The 12392-nt window shown below is 49.4% G+C and overlaps 1 long non-coding RNA gene across 1 annotated transcript; it reads right to left on the bottom strand.

The window, feature by feature from the left end:
* Positions 1 to 303: 303 nt before the first annotated feature.
* Positions 304 to 11621, bottom strand: LOC141278349 (uncharacterized). Its single transcript, XR_012330927.1, has 3 exons — positions 11343 to 11621; positions 6780 to 7027; positions 304 to 533 (listed from the first exon to the last, which is right to left on the bottom strand). It is a non-coding gene; the product is annotated as an uncharacterized lncRNA (long non-coding RNA).
* Positions 11622 to 12392: the final 771 nt, after the last annotated feature.

Genomic DNA, 12392 nt, shown 5'->3' with positions numbered 1-12392 from the left:
CACACACACACACACACAATGAGTACAAGGAAAACTGAGGACTCTGAATGACAGGTGGATTGTATCAATGTCAATATCCTTGTGAAATTTTATTTTAGTTTTGTAAGATGTTACCATTGGGGGAAACGGGTAAAGGGAACACAGAATCTCTGTTTCTTATAATTGCATGTGAATCTATAATTATCTCAATACCTATTTAAGTTAAAAAAAAAAAAAGCAAGGAGGAGGGCTTTGGGCCAAGGGAGCCAAAGAGTCAAGAAATGTTGCCCACTTCCTGGGTTTAACAAAGGCCTAAGGGGCCTCTCTTTCAGGTGACCGTCCCTATCACAGGTGTTCGGAAGCAGGAATGGTGGCAAGTGCAGCTCCGTCTGGCTCCTCTTCATAAACAGGTACTTGGGGAGCAGGTTCCAAAGTGGAAGGGGTTTGAGAAATTTTCTTGGGTGATTCTAATCCATTGTTGTTCACTGAAATCCACCAACTCAATGGAAAAGATGTTTATGGAATTCTTTTCCCAGCATCATTAAAGCCAAATTCTGCATCAAACAGGTGAAAGAAGCATTATAAATTAAATAAAAGCCATTTATAAATAAAGGTTTTGACAGGACCTACCCAGGACAACTGGGTTCTAATGCTGGTTTAGTCTCTAACTCACAGGATTTATACGGAGACACTTTCAATGCATTAATCTTGCTAATGATAATAGCTACTGTTAACTGAGTGGTTACTATGTGCCAGGCCAGTGTGCCGAAGGTTTTAAGTACATCATCCCATTTATTTTCACAACAGCCTAACAAAGCTGGAACTGTTCTGATGGCCTGCAGAGGTTAAGACATTAGCCTGAGGTCACACGATGTGTAGTGGGAGAGCAGACTCAGCACCACCCCCGGCCTGCCTTCATAGCCACTGCACTGACTGCTGCTTGGTTCTCGGCTGTGGAAAGAGGAGATTGGACCATTGGGTCTGGATTCTCCATGCCTCCAGTGGATGCTGAGCCAATTAGCTAATTCTGACCTGAACTTATCAGGGGGCAGTAAAGACATAATTTAAGAAGTGCCAATCTTGCCTTACAGGGAAGAAGATAAGCCTGGGCAGGTTGAGGGACAGAGAGGGTAACAGGATTTTTCGTCCTTCAAAGGGATGAGACTTACTTAGGACTTCCTGTTATATCCCAATTGAATGTGAAAAATAAGCCCCTTCTCTCCAATAGACTTAGGGTCTCTAAAGAGTCCTGATGGTTGAAGGCATATTATAGCCTGTCTCCTTTGATTACCTAAAAGACAGGCAATGGGAAGATAAAATATCTGTGTGCTGGCTCATTCAAGTTCACATTACGCCCTCCCAGAAAAGCAACTGCTGCTGTTAATACACTGTAGGAAGGGAATCAGGACAGGATGGCTGTCGGCCAAGGTGAAAGAGAGATACCAAGATCCAATGGGAGAGAAGAGACAATACACAATAGCGCAAACAAGCTGAGGGGTTTTCTTCTGCATCTTGAAGTTCCTTGGGGTTTAAGGAGACCACCTTTGGGTGGTTTTTGGTTCTCCTATATCTTCAGGGTTGGCATGGCTTAAAAAGGGGGCCGCTCAAATGGAATTGGGGTGAGAGAACACTGCTACCTAGAGTGGGCGGACCCATCAGCTGTCAGCGGCCATTTAAAATCCACTTCGGCTTGCAATCCTTACCCCGCCCACTTCCCCTGCGGAGGCAGAACAGCAAGATGTTTAAGAGCCAGGGTGAGCTCTGGAACCAGACAGCCAGAAAATGTGCTCTCTGTGGGTTTTTTCTGGGGCCCACTCAGCTTCCCCAGGAGAGAGAAGAATCTCATGCAGCCAGATGAGATCAGGCCAGACTATCTCAGCTGATGAAGATTATTCTGAGGTGTGAAGGCTTTCCTAATCCTCTCACAGCCCCCAGGTGGGCTCTGCCTTCTCCGTCCAGGTGAAGACGCTGCCCCTGGTGTGAATCGTGACAGCCTTGATTGTGGTTGGAGGGCATCAGGGGCTACTGCTCTGGAGGGGCTCCCCACCAGCGCAGTCACCTGACTGCCTGCAGTGCAGTGGTTAGACTACAGGCTCTGGGCTCAAATTGACCTGGGTTCAAATTCTGTCTAAGCTACTTCCAGCTATGTTTCCTTAGGCATCATAAACTAACCACAACTTCCTTGCCTGTGAAATGAAAAAATGAGCACATTCCTTATGTTTAGATTTGCCCAGGGTAACTTAATTTGTGGGCTCCAGTGCAAAATGAAAATGCAGGGTTCCTTGTTCAAAAAGCAAGAATGAGCTTTTCACCTTCTTCTGTGGTTCCTCTGTCCACCTGCCATGGAGTTTTTTATTTGCTATTGAATGTTGTGCTCTCTCAGGCACAAGGATACTTGGCAGGCTAGCGCAGACCCTCACAGGAGCCCGGGGCCCGACCCCGAGAAAAAGCGAGCTGGGCCATGCGTCAGCCGAGGCTCCAAGCCCCCAGCACACGTTCCACTGTCTATCTAACTTTGCTAACAAGAGCTAAATTCAAATATAAAATTATTAAGCATTTCATGATGGTAACCCCAGAGCATTAAACCCCCAAGCATAGGCCCTTGTGAGTGTAGGCCTTGTGTGATTGTACTGGTTACACACCCGTGAAGCTGGCCCTGTATGTGCTTTAGCCTGGTCTCTGGTCTTTAGTAAGGCCTCAGTAAGTGGTCAGGAGAGAGAGCCCAGCTTTGTCCACAGCTTACCTTAGGAATCCCTGAACTTAAGCCCTTACTTGAGCTTTGCATTTCCTGGTTCATGGGAGAGTCAGGGAAGGTGTTATTACCACCTTTGTACAAATGGGGAAACTGAGGCCCAGAGAAAGGATAGGACTTGGCATGTTCACCATGCAGGTGGTAACAGAATCAGAAGTGAATGGTGATCTCCAAATTGTCAGTCAGTGTTGAGCCTCTCAGGTTCAGCTCCCCCTCTGGCCTCTTACCTGGGATTGTGAGTGGCAACAGCTCATGCAGCTTCCTTCAGGAGCACAACCCCTGCCCCAGCTCCTACTAGCTTTCTGCACAAACCCTAGCTCAATGCCAGCCCACTCCAGAAAGATTTCCCTGCCAAGGACCTAACCATGGTATGTTTTTTTTTTCCTATGCACATTCACCCCAAATTCAGTTATATGTAGTTTTATTTCCTGTGCTTTTTATATTACCAAACGAGCATATTTGTAGCTTATTAAATATTTTTAACCTTATTTATAATAGCTTCATAATATTCTGTTTTAGGGAAACTCCATAATTTATTTGACAAATCCCCTATTGTTAGACACTCAGATTGTTTCAAATTATTTTTCTATTACTGAGGGGATGTACAAGTTCTAAACTGGGGATAATCACAGTACTGGTTCGTGGTTCATTGTGCTGATTAAATAAATTAATATAGGAATAGCATTTAGGAAATGAAACAAATAAGTATTGTATATGTGTTAGCTAAGGTTATTCTGTTAGGTCTATTATTTTGATAATACTGTAGTTGCTACCATTTTATACATATCTTTAAACACATAAGTGACTATTTCCTGGGTCAGAGGGGAGAGAATTGTGAAGGCTGGCATAAAATATGTCCACAATTTATGGAGGGTGTGCCTTGCCACTGACAAGGGAGATCAAGGGGGGCAAGAGGTGGGGTGGGATTGAGCCCCAGGCTTTGGCTGGAAACATCTGTCATGATCTGACTGTGATGCCTTAGGATGTTTGGATGAGTTTGTTCACCTCAGGGCTGAAAAGAGGAAGCGTAGAAAGTGTGAAGACTTTTGAGAAGCTCCAGGAAGTATCTGTTGGCCCTGCCCAGAGACCAGTTTGCCCTCCAGCTCCAGATTGGTAAGTGGATATTTCCTCTGTTCTCTTGGCTCCTGCTATGACTAGTGAATTTGGGCCTTGGATAGAAAGGCATTGAGATAAAATTGGGTGGGACCATTGAGTCTTAGATAGCCAAAGATCTGCAATATTAGGCTGTCACTTCAGGTCAGCACTGGGTAGAGGAGCAGGGAATTAACAGCTGCCTTTGTGGTTAGCCTGCCCCCATGCACCTCCTCTGCCTGCTGTCTTCCATCATGGAGCTGTGACTTTGTAACTTAAAAATAATTTGTCTTGGGCTTCCCTGGTGGCACAGTGATTGAGAGTCCGCCTGCCGATGCAGGGGACACGGGTTCGTGCCCCGGTCTGGGAAGATCCCACATGCCACGGAGCAGCTGCGCCCGTGAGCCATGGCCGCTGAGCCTGCACGTCCGGAGCCTGTGCTCCGCAACAGGAGAGGCCACAACAGTGAGAGGCCCGCGTACCGCAAAAAAAGAAATAAATAAAAAAAAATAAATTTGTCTTTAGGATGTCCCTTATACAACACAAATAACCAGGGGAGTTATGTATTTCATAGAAGGATAGAATCATAGAATTTCAGAGGTGAAAGGGAGCAAATTCCATCTGGTATTCTTCTAGAGCAGGAATTCTCAAACATTCAGTTGTCAGAATCCTACCTCAGAATTACCTGGGAGCTTGTTAAAAAGGTAGATTCCTGGGCCCACACTGAAGAGTCTGATTCAGTGGGTGTTGAGTGGGTCCCAGGAATTTTCCCCTTTAAGAATAACCCCAGATAATTCATGCTGATACAGGTGGGCTACACTCTGAGGAACTCTATTCTATAATATCCCTAGCAGGTTGGTTGCCTCTAGTGTTGGGGAGCTCACCACCTCAGAAGACAGACTATTCCATTTTAGAACAGTTCTGACCATAGAAAGTTCTGTCTTATGTGGAGCTGGAATCTGCCTCTGTGTAAATTCCACGCACGGGTCCTAATTCTGTCCATTAGAGCCATACAGAAAAACTCCAATTCCTCTAGCCTTCTGTGGGCAGGGGGACTTGAGAAATATGCACCCATAGGAGTTTGTGAGTCAAAGGTGCATTGTAAGGGAGCCCCTAGGTCTCTAAGCTGGCTGGGCTTTGAGAAACTCATTTCCCCTTCTCACTGGGGTGGATGTCTCCTTCCAAACCCAGGTGGAGGTGTCCCCAAATCAGAGGGCAGACTCCCTGGGGAGGAGGAAAGGTGACCTTGGGCAGCTCAGGGGCTGCAAAAATCAGTTGCTGTGATCTCAGGGGATGGTGGAGGTGGGGCGCATGCCTGGCCAGGTGCACTCGTGGGGAGTTCCACGACCTGGGTTCCAGCCCAGCTCTGCTTCTAAGCCCCCAACAGATTCTCAGCAAGTCCCTGCCCCCTTGGGCCTCAGTTTTCACATCTACACAACCATCCTTTCCAGTCCTCTGCAGTCTGAAATCCCATCTTTAAAGCCCGGTGCTCTCTGATCTGGCCTTGTCTTTGCTACTCTGTCAGGTTGTCTGGTGAGGGTGTCAGGAGGGGAGGTGTCAGCGTTCTCAGGAGAGAATCTCGAGACCAAGTCTGAGAAGGGGCACAGTCGCCATCCAGCAGAGTGGCTCTCGTGGGTGCAGGGTGGGGATGAGTCATGAAAAACGGAGGGGTGGACCTTAGTGGCCATTGTCTCTGGAGCCTGTGCTCCCAGGTCTGGAGGCCCCCTCCCTGTGGGGCTCTGTCTGAGGAGGGGAGCCCTCCAGCCTTCTGGGCTGCTGGAGGCTGGCTCGGGGAGACAGAGAATAGGAAAACAAGGAGGGTCAAAGGGTCCTTATTCTACACCCCACCCTACCTTTCCGCCTGACCCACCTCCTTCCTTTGTTGGGAGATAACCTGAGGTTTTAGGCAAAGAGAACTCTGTGGGAGCACTGACTCTCCGTGGGTTCTTGGGAAGTTCCTCTCACCTCCCTGGGCCTCTGTTTCCTCATCTGTCCAATGGGCTAGCAGTGCTGACCTCATAGGGCTGCCCATCATAGAAGACAACATCCATAAACCCCCTCTGTAAACTGGTACATGCCAGGAAGATGCCAGCTGCTGTCAGTCTATTTGTTCTCAGCTTGGTGTGCCACAAAAGCAAGAAATCTCACTTAAGATGGATTTTGTCCTGCTCACCTGGGATTTTTTTCTCTGTATCCTGGGCATGACCTTCCGGGCAGCTGGTGGGAGAAGGGGCCATCTCAACAGGAAACTCTCCCCAGAGCTGCCGAGGTCTGACTAGGATTTAGAGAAAAACAATGGCTATCAAGAAATCTGGAGCCCCAGACCAACAACTCTGGGGTGAGAGGCCATGGCAGCCATAAGCAGAAACGGCCACTGGGGAACATGCATGTGTAGGTTGTTAAAGTGTGAATGGCCGAGCTCGGGCGCGCTACGTGCACACATATCATCCGTGGACACTCACTTGTCATTACGTACACCAGGTGCCTAGTATCCCTTCCCACAGCCCACACAGACCCAAAGGCTGACCCCAAAGGGTCCCCCAAAGGCAGAGGCTGCAGGTCATTCCTGGGGAGGCACTTGACTAGGGCCACCAGTCAACGCTGATGGGGGGAGCTGGGCTGTTTCCCTCAACTGTCATGTTCTACGTGGTCGGGGAAGAACCCCTGGACCAGGAGGGAGAAATTCGAGATTCTAGTTCACCCATGGCACCAATTTCCTTACATGTTTTTAGAGATGCCACTTACCTTCTCTGGATCTCAGTTAACTTCTCTGTGAAATGGGTCCACAATCCCTTCTGAAAATGGCAGTAGGGCTCAAATGGAATATTCAATATGAAAGTGCTTTGAGAAAGCTGAAAAACCTGCGCACATGCAAGGAGGAGGGGAAGGGGAGAGGTGGGCAAGGGAGGAACAGACCCTGATGATTTCAGGTCACACCGTCAAGCCAGCCTCTCACCTGAGCATGTTTTCTCTTCACCCCCCTCTCCAGGGTTTGGCAGAGATGATGACAAGGAGAAAGAGCAGGGCTTTCCTGGTGGCGCAGTGGTTGAGAGTCCGCCTGCCGATGCAGGGGACGCGGGTTCGTGCCCCAGTCCGGGAAGATCCCACACGCCGCAGAGCGGCTGGGCCCATGAGCCATGGCCTCTGAGCCTGCGCGTCCATAGCCTGTGCTCCGCAACGGGAGAGGCCACAGCAGTGAGAGGCCTGCGTACCACAAAAAAAAAAAAGAGAGAGAGAAGGAGCTGCAGAAAGAGAAGGGGAAGCTGAAGCGTACACCCTGTGAGGAGCAGCAGAAGAAGGCTGAGCAGGTGGTGAAGCTCCTGTGCCCTCTCTGTGTCAGAACAGTTAGGAAATGAGATTTGCCAGGGTCACAGCTCATGTGGAGACTCTCTGGGGTGACTGTGCTGTCCCGGTTTGAGCTGCTCCTGGCAGGCAGATATCCTGGGATGAGGGAGGCTGGTTCTGCTCAGGCATAGAGGACCCAGGAAGGAAGCTGTTGGCCAACTGGAAAGTGACTTCAGCACTTGGTGAATGGACCAATCAATGTCACATGGCTGTAAACATGGATTCAAAGACCTCATAGAGATTACTGAGTAGGGCTGAGAGGCTGGGGAAAAGGGGCTGTGGGCTTCATAGGGCATGCTTAGAGGATGCTGGCGCTGTGCCTAGACTGAGGAACTCTGCTCCTGATTCCTCTCCAGCCTCACCTTGGCTGGTCAGGGGAATGGCCCCAGCTGCATCTAAGGGTCATTTGTCTAAGTCCCGTGTCCAAGGAACAGCATTCCCAAATAACATTCTCCTTCTCCTCTGGCAATTTACCTTCCGAACAAACTTCTCTTTGAAGCCTGTGTAGAAGCAGATTAATGGATGCAGCTGCCTTCTGCCTTGGGCAGCTCCTGGAAAAGTTTTAAAGTAGGAACAGTTTGATGCTGCCCCATCATTTTTCTCTGGTTGCTTCTTCCTCCTCTTTCCTCCCCGTGAAGCCTCTCAGTGATGGGGTGGTGGTGGTGGTAGGGGTGGGAGTGGAGGTTCTCCTTCCTTACACCTTTACCATACTCTCTGGAAAGAATCTGATAGCAGCCATTCATAGTTTAAGGTCAGAGACTTTGAGAAGCTAGTGTCAGAATTTGGACTAACATCTATATCTCTCTGTTGTGTGTACCCTCCCCTGGTCTTTACTGCCCCAGGATGTCTTTTTTCCCCCTACTATGCCACGGGCATAGTGCTTAGAGCTGTTCTCAATTTTTTAATGTCATTCTCCAAACAACGCGGTAGGTCTGTAGTATCATTCTAAATTACAGATGAGAAAACAGGTTTAAGGAGCTCAAGAGACTTGCCCAAAGTTAACACAGCTGTGGGGTGGGGGGATGTGGGGAGGATAGCTTCGCATATGACTGTTTGACCATATTGCCTATCCACACATGAAACGTGAAAGCCCGACCCCATCCATTTAAAGGTTCACTGTCTCTCCCTCAGGATCTCCCCAGTCCCATCAACCTAACACAAATGAGCTACAATTATGTCAGGGCATCTTGGAATGAACTTGGCTGGACCAGAATCCTGTGGCATAAGCAGAGAGGAGGGGAGGGTAGAAGGATCCTTGCTGGCCCCAGGGGCAGGAGAGAGGGGCTTTGTTTCCAGCCCTGCCACTGAGCAGGTGGGGTACCTTGAGTACCTCTCTTACTGTGTTTATGGTTTAGTTTCTGCAACTGTAGCTCTAGAAATAAAAACTCACCAGGAAGTAAAACAGGTTTCCAGGATATTTGGCTCCATCTTCTGGACAGTACCAATCACTGCAACTTTTGCAGTGTGGTCATCCACTGTGGACATCTGGTAATGTTGAGTCTTCTGGGAAACTTCTGGTCACTGTGGGGATTAGGGGTGCCTGGGGCAGAACCAGAGCTGACCTGAAAGTCCAGGGAATTTCTGTGGCCTCTGGGTCACACTGGCCCTCTTCTGCTAGGGGCTGGGCAGAAATTCAGGGAGGGAGAAGCCCCAGTGCCAGAGAGTAGGAGGGACACTGGAGGCCACGGAGTCTAGCCCCACCAAAGGACAGGCAGGGACACTGAGGCCTGGGGAGAAGTAGGGCCTCACTCCAGGCTACACACATAGGTCTCCTGATACCCAAATCGACTAGCCTGCTCTCTGCCTAGCTCCCTAGCAGCCCCCTTCTCCAAGGATTCCATCCCAGCTGGTCACTTCTTCTCATCCTCCTAAGACAGGACCATCCGCTTAATAAGCGCGCTGCTCCATCCACTTGCTCCCATGACAGCCCACCCTCTCCTGGTCCCAGCTCCAGCCCTGACTGGGTGGGGCGTCCTTCCACCTCTCCAAGCCAGGGCTTTCCTGGAGGAGTTGGGGGCATGGAAGGAAGAGGGAGGCAGAGACCTGCTTCTCCTCCAGCTCTGCCTCTCCTCCACTTCCAGCCCAGCCTCTCTCAACCTCAGTTTCCCCATCTGACACACAACCAACCACTACACCAGATTCCTGAGAAGATTAAGTGGGTAGTTGGTGTGAAGGTGCTTTGTGAATTCTTGAGCCCTCTAAGAAAGTATTAAATTTCCAGACCTATGAGTCCTCCCTAAGCCACACAGGACCCCAGGTGCTAATTGGAACCCAATTAGCCCACAGGCTATGGGAGCCTCCTCAGAGGAGGGAGATGAGCCATTCTTCTAATCTCATGGCTTCAGGATCTGGGGCTTCCTTGCAGAGTCTAGGGTTGAACTCCCCCCTCCCACCCAGATTCTGCTTATTTCTGGAAGATGAGTGAGTCCCAGTCTAAGAGAGTTTCTTAAAGGCACTCCCACTGACCCAGAAGCTAGCCTTTGAAAGCCCAGGAGCTGTAACGGGAGAGGCAGAGAAGGATCAGTTTGCCCGGTGTCTTCCTTTCGCTTGTCTGGACATAAGGTCCATGGCCTCTAGTTTAGATGAGTGAGGGCCAGAGAAGCAGCTGAGGAAGAGAGGAAACCTTTCCCCGCTTGAGTCTTGAGTTCCCACTGCAGTCTTGATTTCGTTTGAACTTCAGAGTAATGGAGAAACTGGAGGCAAGAAGGGATGGTTGAGGTCATCCAGAGCAGCCCTGCCTTTCTTGCATACTCCCAAAGGTGGGGGGATCACTACCTTTCCTAGGAAGCCCAGTTCCTCCTAAGGCAGCTCTAACCCTTTGAAAAGTCCCGCTCAATAATGCTAGAGGGAAGTTCTGAGACCACTTGTACCACAGTCCCCTGGAGTGACTTGCTGAATTAAACCATCTGGGACAGGCCTGGAATCTGCATCTGTGAGCTCCAGGAGCCATTGGTCCACCTCTGTTGCCCCAGGAATGACAGCCCCCCACTCTCAGCACCTGCCCTGGACACAGTTCTGCCAACCCTTTCTGACAGGACATGATTTTCTCTTTTCTCAGCATTCTGCTCTGTCACTTCTTAGGTTCTTCTCTCTTTTTCCTGGTCTCCATGCCTGTTTTGTAAATAGAACATCATAGAATTTGGGGGCTAGAAGTGTTCTTAACAGAACACCTTATCCAACTCCTCATTTTATAGATGGGGTATTTGAGACCCAGAGAGGGCAGAGTCTTGCCCCAGGTCACACAGCTGTTCCATGGGAGCTAATAGGAGACACAATCCCATGACTCCTAGTGAGTGCCCTTCCTACGGTGCAGTTCTGTCCTGCTGTAAAAGCTGCGTTGTAGGGCGATGCCCATCCCAGACTCCTTCTTAGATGAAGCCATCATGGTGTCATCACAGGACTCTCCCTGGCCAAAACTGACTGGACTGGGAGTGGTCATCTGAACTCTGAGCTGGGTCAGTCAGATTTTCTCTTGAAATAGAGTTGTTGCTGAGGGTCACAGATGCTATTGAGCCCTGGGGCTCAGAGGCCAAGCAGAGTCCAGTGTTGGGGGCTGGGGTGGCAATTTGTGTGCCATGTATGCTGAGGAGCAGGTAGATGAAGAGGGCCTGCGGAGAGAGACGGACCGGAGATGGGAGACGGTGAGATGCGAGAGAGAGGGAGAGGGAGAGGGAGGCCCTTAGAGGGCGAAAGAGATTGCAATAAACATCAGACAGACACAGAGACACACATACAGATGGAGAGAGACAGAGAGATAAACACAGAGAGACACAGAGGGAGAGACTGGAATAGAGATGTGTGCGTGTACGTGTGTGTGTGTGTGTGTATGTGTGAGAGAGAGAGGGAGGGAGGGAGAGAGATATTGACTTAGAGAGACAGAGACAATGAAAGAGAAAAAGTCAAAGAGACAAAGACAGAGCCCCTGGCACTCGGTATTTTTCTGTTTTTTCCCCAAGGTCCAGCTGCCCCTCTGCCCTTGCTTGCCTTCCGTGAGATGCCCCGGAATCTCTCTCCAACCACCTTTACACTTGAGCTAGCTTCAGTGGGTTTCTGCCTCTGGCCATGATGCAATTCCCAACCAACCGGGCCCTGGAGGGGTTACTGGGGAGGGGTGGGGCTCACAGGAAGCAAAGGCTACATTCTACTCATCAGACCAGCTGTCATTTCTCCTTACCTCCAGGACCTGGGCATGACTCTACTCCTCAGCAGATGCAGCAGAGCCACCCGCTCCCATGGTGGGCTGGTCTCCCGTCAGCAGCAGTCTTCCTGGGAGCAGACTCCCTGCCTGTCCACAGCTGAGTTAACGAGGCCCACGCTGTGCTCATTGTCACCTCCAGGCCCATGTTCACTTGCTGTCCTTCCTTTCCCAGGACTGTCCTCTCAGCCCAGGCCACGCCCCACTCACCTTTCCACTCCTCCAGGAAGCCTTCCTAACAGCCCATCTTGTGGCACACACGAATCCTTCCCTTTCTAAATGTTCACTGTACCTCTTCTCTCTCTTTTGTTCTTTAGTGCGTATCGCTCCAAAATTATGTCACATAAAGGGCTGTTACGCTAAGTTATAAGCCCATCAAACTTACCACGTGAGTGGAAAAGGAAATCATTGAATTGTATGTTTGGGACAATAAGAGCTATTCATAATATAGAAGGTTATTTGGATGCTGTGAATCTTCTAGCACTTGTTACTGAGTAACTCATTTGATCCTCACGACTGTTTACAAAACAGGAACTGGGGGCACAGAAAAGTCACTTGTTAAAAGGTCATGTCTATAGTCAAGGACAGAGGGCAAAGGAGATTTCATGACAGATTCCTCCCCCTTCCCACTTGGCTAGCTGCCACCTAACAGTCCACCACTGGGATTTTGTCCTTTTGTTTTAAAGCTGTAATGCCTGTCAAATACAGATTTTTTTTTTTTAACAGAGGCAGAAAACATTTCCAGACCATCAAAAATTGCCTCCTTGAGAGACAGACATCTGAATAACCAGCACCCTCCTGTTTTCTGAGTGTGTCCTATGCAATGCTAGTTCCTTGGGATGTTAAGTAGGTTTTTACTAAAAAAAAATTTTAAAAAGACAGAGGCAATTCAGTGTGGGAAGCACCAGATTAAACTGCTGTCTTTGCAGCACGACTGCTCAGTGCCTTAGTGTGCTGGGGGGGGGGGGGGGGGGCGCACTGCAGGTCTGTAAGAAGGGGAGAAATGTGCTATATGCACTAAACAAATTT

The sequence above is a fragment of the Tursiops truncatus genome, chromosome 3, assembly GCF_011762595.2.
Source record: "Tursiops truncatus isolate mTurTru1 chromosome 3, mTurTru1.mat.Y, whole genome shotgun sequence".
NCBI lineage: Eukaryota > Metazoa > Chordata > Mammalia > Artiodactyla > Delphinidae > Tursiops > Tursiops truncatus.
This window is presented reverse-complemented; position numbering and strand designations above follow the sequence as displayed.